General features: G+C 36.4%; 1 pseudogene; it reads right to left on the bottom strand.

Annotated features, from left to right (window-relative positions):
* Positions 1 to 8,811: 8,811 nt before the first annotated feature.
* LOC131763141 (U6 spliceosomal RNA) lies at positions 8,812 to 8,912 on the bottom strand (annotated as a pseudogene).
* Between the last annotated feature and the right edge of the window lie 1,319 nt (positions 8,913 to 10,231).

The following is a 10,231-nucleotide window of genomic DNA, read 5'->3' as shown; positions in this document are numbered from 1 at the left end:
CACCACCCCAGCTGCCAACCAAAGATGTCTCTAGACATTGCCTAAAGTCCCAGGCTGTGGGTAGGGTATGGAAAAAGTGCTCATGGTTGAGAACTATTGATAAAGGGGAAAATCAAACTACAAAATTGCTTCTATGCTATGATTAAATCTTTGTGAAATTAAGTACACATCTAGATCAAAACAAAGATTAAACACAAAAATTGGAGCACTGATTTATTAAGGTGGGGGATTCGGAATGATTTTCCTCTTATAAATTCTCAATAAATAAAAATTTGTAAGGAAAAATACCAGAATTGGAGTGACAGAATATTGCAATTGTATTATTTTGCAATAAAAATGAATGGTTTGAGTAAAAGAAAAGCATAAGAGAGTCAATTGCTTTCTTACCTCTAGTCCTAGTAAAGTCTACCTACTGGACCATAGTCACCTAGGACAAAATTCATGATTTACCTTCTAGCAGCTTCCTTTTCTCAGGGCTATGATTACTGAAACATAGTGAGCTTTGTACTCTTGTTTTTCTCAGTGATGGAAAATCAGTGTATTCGGTTTGCTGAGGCTGCCTTAACAAGCACCATAGACTAGGGGGCTTAAACAACAGAAATTTATTGTCTCACAGTTTGAGAGACTGGAGGTTCAAAATCAAGATAATGGCAGAGTTGGTTCCTTCTGAGGGCTGTGAATGAAGACTCAATTCCAGACATCACTCCTTGGCTTATAGGTGGCCATCTTCATGTTCCCATGTTTTTCTCCCTATATCTTTACATTGTTTTCTATTTGACTTCTAATTTTTCCTTTTCATAAGGATACCAGTCATATTGGATTAGGATTCACCCTAAAGACCCCCTTTAGCTTGATTACCTCTTTAAAGGCCGTTATCTCCAAATAAGGTCACATTCTGAAGTAATGGGGATGTCAGGACTTCCACAGATGAATTTAGGAGGACACAATTCAACCCATAACAGTCAGATTCTCAAGATGGGTAGAAGAAGCTCTTACTAATTGTACACAGAGCCCTGAAAATTCTGATCTGCTCGTCACATATTTCTTAAAAATGGACACATTTCTTCCCCTGCCTGCCCCAATCCCTAAGGGAGTATCCTGGCTTGGAAAGTCACGGTTACCAGTGAAAATGTGTGATATCTTTCAGGGGATATTTGGGCAAAGCAGGAACCACTGGTCTTGGGGAATGTTTTAATAACCTAGACAATAAATATTTAATATGCTATTAAAGTAAGATTTTTTTTCTGTATATCAACTACATGTAGATGAAAGGCTGAAAATAATTTTCCTTTTATGGCTTCAGAACAAAGTGGAAAATTTACATGCAATGGCCATGGGATGGATTTATTTCCATAAAATGGCATTCTCCGCAGTTTCAATTTCCTGCAAAGAATTCTAAGGGTTTCAAAATGCTACTCAACAGAGCCCTGCTTATTTGATGTGCAGTGAAGGAAACAGTCGTGAATTCTGGCTTAGTTTCCAATCTAAAAGGATTTGAGGAAAAGTGGTGTTTTCAGCTCTAAGGCTTAAAACTTAACCATATTCTAGAATTAGATCAAACAGAAGACATAAATTAAGATTTTCTATAGATTACATGGAGCCAGCTTCAAAAGCTGATGTTAATTGAGACCCTTTCACAGAGATTCTAGTGTACATTTTTAATGACGTGGACATGAGTAATTATCTTATTAAGTAGTATTGGGACCTTTCACAAACAGCTCAGATGTCAGAAGGGGGCCTAAATGCCTGTGTTCATCTATGCTCTTCCCATATCAACCTAGTGGAAACCCAGATTTGGAATTCAACCCCTTCCCAGATTTCCACAGGAATACCAATGACTTCAAGTATATATTTGGGTATTGTACACACGCTGAAGATCCAGGGATTACCAGGAGCTCTGAGCACAGCGTTCTGCTAGTCCCTTTCCTCCTACTCTCTTTTCTTGCTTTCTCATTTTTATGTTTTCTCCACCTTCCCCCCGTCCCCAAGCCACACCATCCCTTCAGTAACAATGCCAATTCCTCCTCTCAGTTGATGCACAGCATGAACTGCAGCATATCAAATTATTACCTCAAGTAAACACAGTGCTTTCACTAAGAACAAATAGGAGAACACACTTTTCTCTATTCCATTACACACTGACCATGGGTAACTCTCGAAATCTAACGGAATACAGTGAAAATCGCCCCATAAGGTGAATTTGGCACATGACTGGCACTGACTTCCACCCTTTGATCAGCCCTTTCTTAATCAGGAAAAGCTAAAGTTTATTTGGGTGGGAAGAAAAAAATGAGTGACACCAGAAGAGGAAATAGTAAACAATCTGAAACCATTTGGGGAAAGCCAGGAAAGGAAAATAGATCTCTGAATCCCAAATATTCTCTCGGCCTAAACTGGCCGTTAAATAGGAAACTTTAAAACACCAAACTTCAGCAGGCCCTGAGTAGAGTGGATTGCACACTTGGACCCTGGAACTTCCTGCATTTCATTAATCATACAATAAAATGACTTTATATTTTACACAACTGAATTTTTAGACCTCACTTATCATATTATGGTGAGGCTTTATATGAATACGGAATTTTTTTAGGCCTCATATATCTTATTAAACTCTCAGAATAACTACCCCATTTAACAGTAGAAAAGAAAAAAAAAAAACAGACACTTCTGAAGAAAGTAAGAGACTTAACAAATTGGTAACAAGAGTTGGGACTCCTACCAGTTCTTCTGATGGCAACTAGACTAATTCTTCCTGGACAGCATGCTTCCTTCCCCAGGAGACTTCAACTAGACTAGATAACAGAAAATTATTTTTCCTCCAAAACACTTGTTTGGAACAATACTCAGTTAATTATCTCATGTTTCACCTGGCCTGTGTCCATATGTTTTAGAAACTTTGTGGGTCCATGCCTTCCTATTGGTGGCATCCAATTGCAAGCTGGGTCTAAAGCAATCTGGCAATGTGGTGAAGTTAATCAAACAAGCAGTCATTTCAGTTAAATAAATAGAGGGGGTGATTCTATGTCAGAACCAACCCCCCAGTGAAATTTTCATTCCGTATTGGTATAAAGAATTTTGCAATAACATCAAGGTTGAAAGTGAGGAAAAACTGGTTCTGTAGTGATTTACAGGCTAAGATGTAGTGATTTACAGGCTAAGATATATAATAGTAATAATAATAGTGAGAATAGCAAGAGATTCCATTTATTGAGTGCTTACTTTATTCCAGGTACTATGCAAAACACATTGTAATTTAATCTTAATGAGAAACAATTTTATAAATCTATTTTTGTCTTTTTCACTAGAAATGAAGAATTTTGCATTGATGATACAATAGCTAACATTTCCAAGAAAACTCTAGGCTTTGATGCCTACTCCCTGATCAAATAGGAAGATGTGAACAATTATGAGTAAAACTTCCAGTATTGCTGTCATATAGAAGAACAAGAACCACAAGAAATGACCATGATATCTGATTTAGTATTTGCTTCTTAAACAGATGTTGCAACATCTGTCCTCTCCATTCATCTACCCTGCAGGTGTAAGTTAATGTTTCTTACGTATTGGCTATTTCTCACATGACAGAAAATACTCATATACTTTATGGAGAAACCTCATTCAAAGTCAAGAGCAAGTTTCACCATGATACTCTAGTGTAATTTGCCTATGCTTAGGGCACTGCTTTCTCTCTGCTCTCACAAGTAACTTCAACCGGTCTTCTAGACAAGTAGAGATACTGGAGCAGTTTCAGTCTTAAAGTTCCTGTAGCATAATTCTTTAATGAGGACTTCTATATTTAACCCCCAAACCATGTAGTCTGTTGGTATGATCAGAAGAAGGGTTTGGAAATCAGAACAAAAATAGTGGCCATCACGTGACAGACTACACACTGGCATTTTGATGATAAGCAGACTGGGTTTGAACCAGATTGGGTTTGAACCTGCCTTCTGCCGTTTATTAACTGCGTGACCTGAGATGTTTTACCTGTCTTCTCTAAGCTTTAATTTTTCATCTTTAAAATGAAGATAAGAACAGTGTCTGTCTCATAGGGTCAGTGTGAAGGTTCAGGGAGACAAGGCACATAGATGTGTTAACATAGCACCTGGCACATGATAAGAGCCTAGTAAACACTACTTATTATAATCACTCCTCTCTCTGCCACTTTGTGCAAATTTGGCCAAGTCATTCAACCTCTCTAACCTCTGATGCTATAAGGAAATAGATTAAACTAGATGTCCCCTAAAATCTTTTTCTGCTCTAATTTTCTATGAGTCGAAATCATTCTGCACATTCACAGGAAATATAGTTAGCACTCACCAAATACTCAATATGTTCCTCTACATTTCTCAGCATTGTACTTGAGTTGAGACCTCATAACCAGTTCTGGCCAATGGAAATATGAGCATAAATGATGCCCAAGGCTTCTCTGGCTCCAAGGCAGTTATGAGCATGTGTGAATTCTTGCATTCCTGTTGTTGCAATACAGAAGCAGCTGGATCTCTGAGATACCACTAAAGAAAATTTGCCTGGCCTGCACTTGACTGTGACAAGAGTAAGAAATAATGCTTTGTTGTGTTAAGTAAATGAGATTTTAAAGTTTGACTGTTAAAGCAGCTAGCAGGTACTTGCCCTGATTTGTATAATACTCAAAGTCCTCCACAACCCATATCTTAAAATTGTTATGTAGGTAAAACTTTTTTAAAATAAGGCACACTATTCCTGGGGAGGGGGTTGAGTGGGGGGGAGAAGAAAGGAAATGTAATTAAAGATCAACATGTGGCCTGAGAGGCATGCATGAAAAACATGAAGAGGCCAAGAAGCTAAATAGGGCATTGTTTTATGTGTAGCTCCAGGCTTTTTTGGCATTTACTAGATGCCACCCTTTTTCCCATTAGCTTGGTTTATTTCAATTAGGTGTATTTCACTGTATATGTAGGATGGCTCTGACTCTTAAGTTAGAAATTCCTGAGTCTGTTTTTACAACACCTTAACATTTCTCCTGGTTTTCACTGGGCATTGCAAAATTCTTAAAGCATAATTAATTTTACTATAATTACACTAATTATAAGAAGAAAAACATTTCACACCAGAGGTAAAATGGAAAGGCACACAATATCTGGTGTCCCTACCTCACAAGATTGTTGTGAAGACCAAAGTAGATACCAGAGGTTGAAAATTATTAAGTGTTACACAACAAAGTGAGGTGGGTGGTGTGATGATAGAATGAGAGGTATATTGCAAAGACACTAGAACTTATGAAGGAGGCTGGATATCTGATATGGGAAACCTATATTTTTGAAGAGAAGACACTTGTGAAAGTCAAAATACGAAGGCATGGTTAGAGATCTATACAGGAACTTTAATAAGAAGAGCCTAACTTCATTCTACAGAGTATACCTCATTTCACTAACTATTCTTTTCCTTTAGAGAGAAAGCTACTAAACTTTATATTTGAAAAAATAATAACACATTCTTCAGAATAATAAACTATCCAGAGATGTGTAAATATGGAGCTGCTTAGAAAGGCCATTCTCTCAGAGCAGTGAGAATGGCCTTTTTAAGCAGCTCCATATTTACACATCTCTGGATAGTTTAGGGAAACTGGGATTCTTTGAGAGTTTGCATTCATATTTTCTTAACAAAGAAAATAGCGTTGGTAAGCACAAATCAATGTCATTTTATTAATAAAGATTGATTTAAATGTGAATTTCAAAAGTAAATAAATACCAGTGATTCAGCTCTCCATGTCATTTACCAAGATGGATTTATCCAAGCCATTTGTGATTTGGATGGAATGTTGGAAAGGGACCACTGCTCCATAACAAACAAGATGGATGAAAATCTCAGATGACTGTTGACCTAATACAAACAAAATATCTCCTAGTTGCATTGGTTGTTGCCAAGTCTCAGTGGAGTGCTAAGAATAAATACAGCACAAGTGCGGAAAAGGGTCTGCTTGACTTTCTGTTTGTGATTGTGCAAGTGGATGAGTGATAGAACTGTGAGCTGATCTCTGCCACTGCATAGAAGCCACTGGATCATTGACGTCAGTGCTCAGAATGTGGTGTGCTGTGAAAGCAGTAGTCCCTCACAACATAAAAGGGAAAAGTAAATAATATGACCTGAAGAAGAGAACGAAGCTTGAGGCAATACATCAGGTCATTGAGGCAGGAATAATATTTCACTGTGCCAACAGTTACCATCCAGTGAGGCCCTGCTTGGACTCTGATGGAGTGGATTTCCCCAAAAGGGAATTGGTGGATGGTCTGAAGAAGCACTTAGCAGCATCGCATTCATTTTAGAAGAGCAATGATCCATGTATTCTCCGAGACTTTGAGCTAGGTACATTGTGTAATTTACAGGAGATTTGCTTCTCCGAAGTCTGGCCAACAGTGGCCGGTTCATCTCATATTCAAGCTGTATATAAAGAGGCAAAAATTCAGGTTGAATAGTTGTCAGTGACTCTAGATTAGATGTAACTAATTGCCAAAATGGTCTCACCACATGGATATACTAAACAGCTTTTTTGCTCCTTACCCAGTGTCTAGCAATCAGTGAAGGGGTCACTGCCAATACAGATAGAGAACAGGGAATGGAAGTGAGATGAGTGAAGTATAAGACCTGGAGAAGGGAGAGAGTGGGTAAAGAACCATGGGGGCAGCTCTGATCCCTGCATTTCAATAATTTGGTCTTCTGCTGACCACAAATTCCCTGAGTGGAGACAGGGAAGACTTGTTAGCAAACTGGACATGCGTCTCCCTGAAACACACACACACACACACACACCCCTGAGGAACATGTTAAATATATCTCAGTTCCATCTTAAAAAATTCAATCTTTTCAAGCCAGAAAAAAAAAGATTCTCAATATAGCCTAAGACCCCAAATCTGTTCAATATCGAGTTTGATCATATTGCCTGATACCTTGATATGAAATATAAGATGGTTGGATGGGGCTCAGTGACATTCTTATTTTATTCAGCACATGTACAATTTTGTTGTTTACTATTGCTTCTTGACTCCATAGGTTTCTTCCAGGTTTAATTTCCTCTTGCTGAATTAGATCAATCAGTAGTTCAAAAGCAAAGAGCTATGTCTAGTAAAAATTACTTTTTAGATGTCTGGGATGTTTCTATTTTAATTCTTCAATGGTAGGCTAAGTAGTTAGAGTTTTAGGTAAAAGCTGATTTTTTTCTCAGCACTTTAAAGTCGTTTCTTTGTTTTGTGGCACCCACTGACACTGAACAGAATTGTTTTGTCAGTCTAAATATCATTCCTTTATAAGCAATATGATTTTTCTCTTGATCAGCATTTAAGGTTTTCTTTTTCCTATTCTGCAACTGCTCCTTCTCCATGAGCTCCTTCAGACTCGGGCTTTTTTTTTTTTTTTTTTTTTTTTTATTTTTTAACATCTTTATTGTAGTATAATTGTTTTACAATAGTGTGTTAGTTTTCCCTCTACAACAAACTAAATCAGTTATACATACACACATGCTCCCACATCTCCTCCCTCTTGCATCACCCTCTCTCCCACCCTCCCTATCCCACCCCCCCAGGCGGTCACACAGCACAGAGGTGATCTCCCTGTGCTATGCAGCAGCTTCCCACCAGCTATCTAATTTACAATTGATAGTGTATATATGTCCCTGCCACTCCCCCACTTCGTCACAGCCCACCCCTCCCCCTCCCCATATCCTCAAGTCCATGCTCGAGTAAGTCTGTGTTTTATTCCCGTCCTACCACTAACCTCTTCATGACATTTTTTTCCCTTAGAGTCCATATATATGTGTTAGCATACGGTATTTGTTTTTCTCCTTCTGACTTACTTCACTCTGTATGACAGACTCCAGGTCCATCCACCTCATTATAAATAACTCAGTTTCATTTCTTTTTATGGCTGCAGACTCGGGCTTTTGATCTATCTTAAATCATGGAAACTACTTAGCCATGATCAATTTTTTTAATATCTTCTTTTCCTTTATTCTTTATATTCTCTTTCTGGCACTCCACTAAGATATATGACAGAGATTCTCAAACAATGTATATCTTTCATGTTCTCTGTTTCTTGATGTTTCTGTGTTGCATTCAGAGTGATTTTCTCAGGTCTGTCTTTCAATTCATTAATTTCTTCTTCAATGAGTGTAGTCTACAGTTAATAAATTATTAACTTTTTGGTAGCAGTTTTATCAAAATATAATTCACATACCACACAATTCACTCATTTAAAGTGTACAATTCAATGGTTTTTAGTATATTCTCAGAGCTGTTTGAACATCAGCACAATAAATTTTAGAACATTTTCATCACTCCAAAAGAAACCATGTTCTCTTTAGGTATCACTTCCCAAACACTCACAGCCCTAGATAACCACTGATTTACTTGTCTGTATGGATTTGCCTATTCTGGACATTTCATATCAATCAAACAATATGTGGTCTTTTGTTTATGGCTTCTTTCGTTTAATATATTTTCAAGATTCATCTCTTTTGTAGCATGTGCCAGTATTTTATTCATTTTTATTGCCAAATAATATTCCATTGTGTGGCTATACCACTTATTATTTATCCATTCATTAGTTGATGGGCATTTGGGTTATTTCTATTCTTTGGATATTATGAAGAATGCTGCTCTGATCTTTCATGGACAACATTTTTCGGTGGACATGTTTTCTTGGGTGTAGGAATGGAGTTGCTGGGTCATAGGGTGACTATATGTTTACCTTTTGGTGAATTTCCAGGTTGTTTTCCAAAGTGTACAATTTTACATTCCTAACAGCAGTATATGGGGGTTCTAATTTCTCCACATTCTCTCCAATACTTACTCTTCATGAATTTGTATCATCCTTGCACAGAGACAATGCTAATCTTCTCTGTATCATTCCAACTTTAGTATATGTGCCTCCCAAGCAAGAACTTACCCATATTTTTATTATATATATATATATATATATGAAGTGGTATCCCATTATGTATGGTTTTGATTTACCATTTGTATATCTTTTTTAGAGACATGTCTATTCAGACCCTTTGTGATTTTTAAAATTAGATTATTTGTCTTTTTATTTTTGAGTTGTAAGAGTCCTTTATGTATTCTAGAGGTAAGTCCCTTATTAGATTTATGATTTGCAAATATTTTCTCCCATTTAGTGGGCTGTCTTTTCACTTTTTTGATTACGTTTCTTGCAGCACAAAAGTTTTAGTTTTGATAAAGTCCAATTAGTCTATTTTTTTCTTTTGTTCCTTATACTTTTGTTTTTATATTTCAAAAGCCATTGCCAAATCCAAGGTTATGGATCTATGCCCACATTTTCTTCTAAGAGTGTTATATTTTTAGCTCTTACATTTAGGTCTATGATGCACTTTTACCTAATTTTTGTATATGATGTGACGTATAGGTCCACCTTTTTTTTTTTTTTTTGCATGCAGATATTCAGTTGCCCCAGTATCATTTATTGAAAAGACTATTCTTTCCCCAATTTAATTTTTTTGGTACCTTTGTCAAAAGTCAATTGACTATAAATGGAGGGTTTATTTCTGGACTCTTAATTCTACTCCATTGATCTATATGTCTGTCCTTATGTCACTGCCACACTGTCTTGATTATTGTAGCTTTACAGTAACTTTTAAAATTGGGAAATGTAAGTCCTTCAACTTATAACTCTGTTCTTCTTTTCCAAGATTATTTTGACTCTTCTAGTTTTCTCAAATCTCCATATGAATTTTACGATCAGCTTGTCAATTTCTGCAAAGAAACCAAGTGTAAGGTTGATAGGGATTACATAGAATCTGTAGATCAATTGGGGGAGTATTGCCATTTTACCAACATTGTCTTCTGACACATGCACATGAAATGTCTTTCCATTTATTTTCATCTTCATTAATTATTTTTAACAATGCTTTACAGATAGTAGAGTATAAGTTTTACACTTCTTTTGTAAAATTTATCATATTTTCTTTTTTAAGCTATTGTAAATAAATTTCTTAATTTCATTTTAAGATTATTCACTACTAGTGTATAGAATTACAATTAATCCTTTTAAATTAGGTATAGTTGATTTAAAATGTTATATTAGTTTCAGGTGTACAACATGGTGATTTAAAATTTTCATAGATTATACTCCATTTAAAGTTATTATAAAACATTGGCTATATTCCCTCTGCTGTACAATATATCCTTATAGTTTATTTTATACATAGTAGTTTGTACCTATTAATCCCCTACCCCATCTACAA

Source organism: Kogia breviceps, chromosome 9 (assembly GCF_026419965.1).
Source record: "Kogia breviceps isolate mKogBre1 chromosome 9, mKogBre1 haplotype 1, whole genome shotgun sequence".
NCBI lineage: Eukaryota > Metazoa > Chordata > Mammalia > Artiodactyla > Physeteridae > Kogia > Kogia breviceps.
This window is presented reverse-complemented; position numbering and strand designations above follow the sequence as displayed.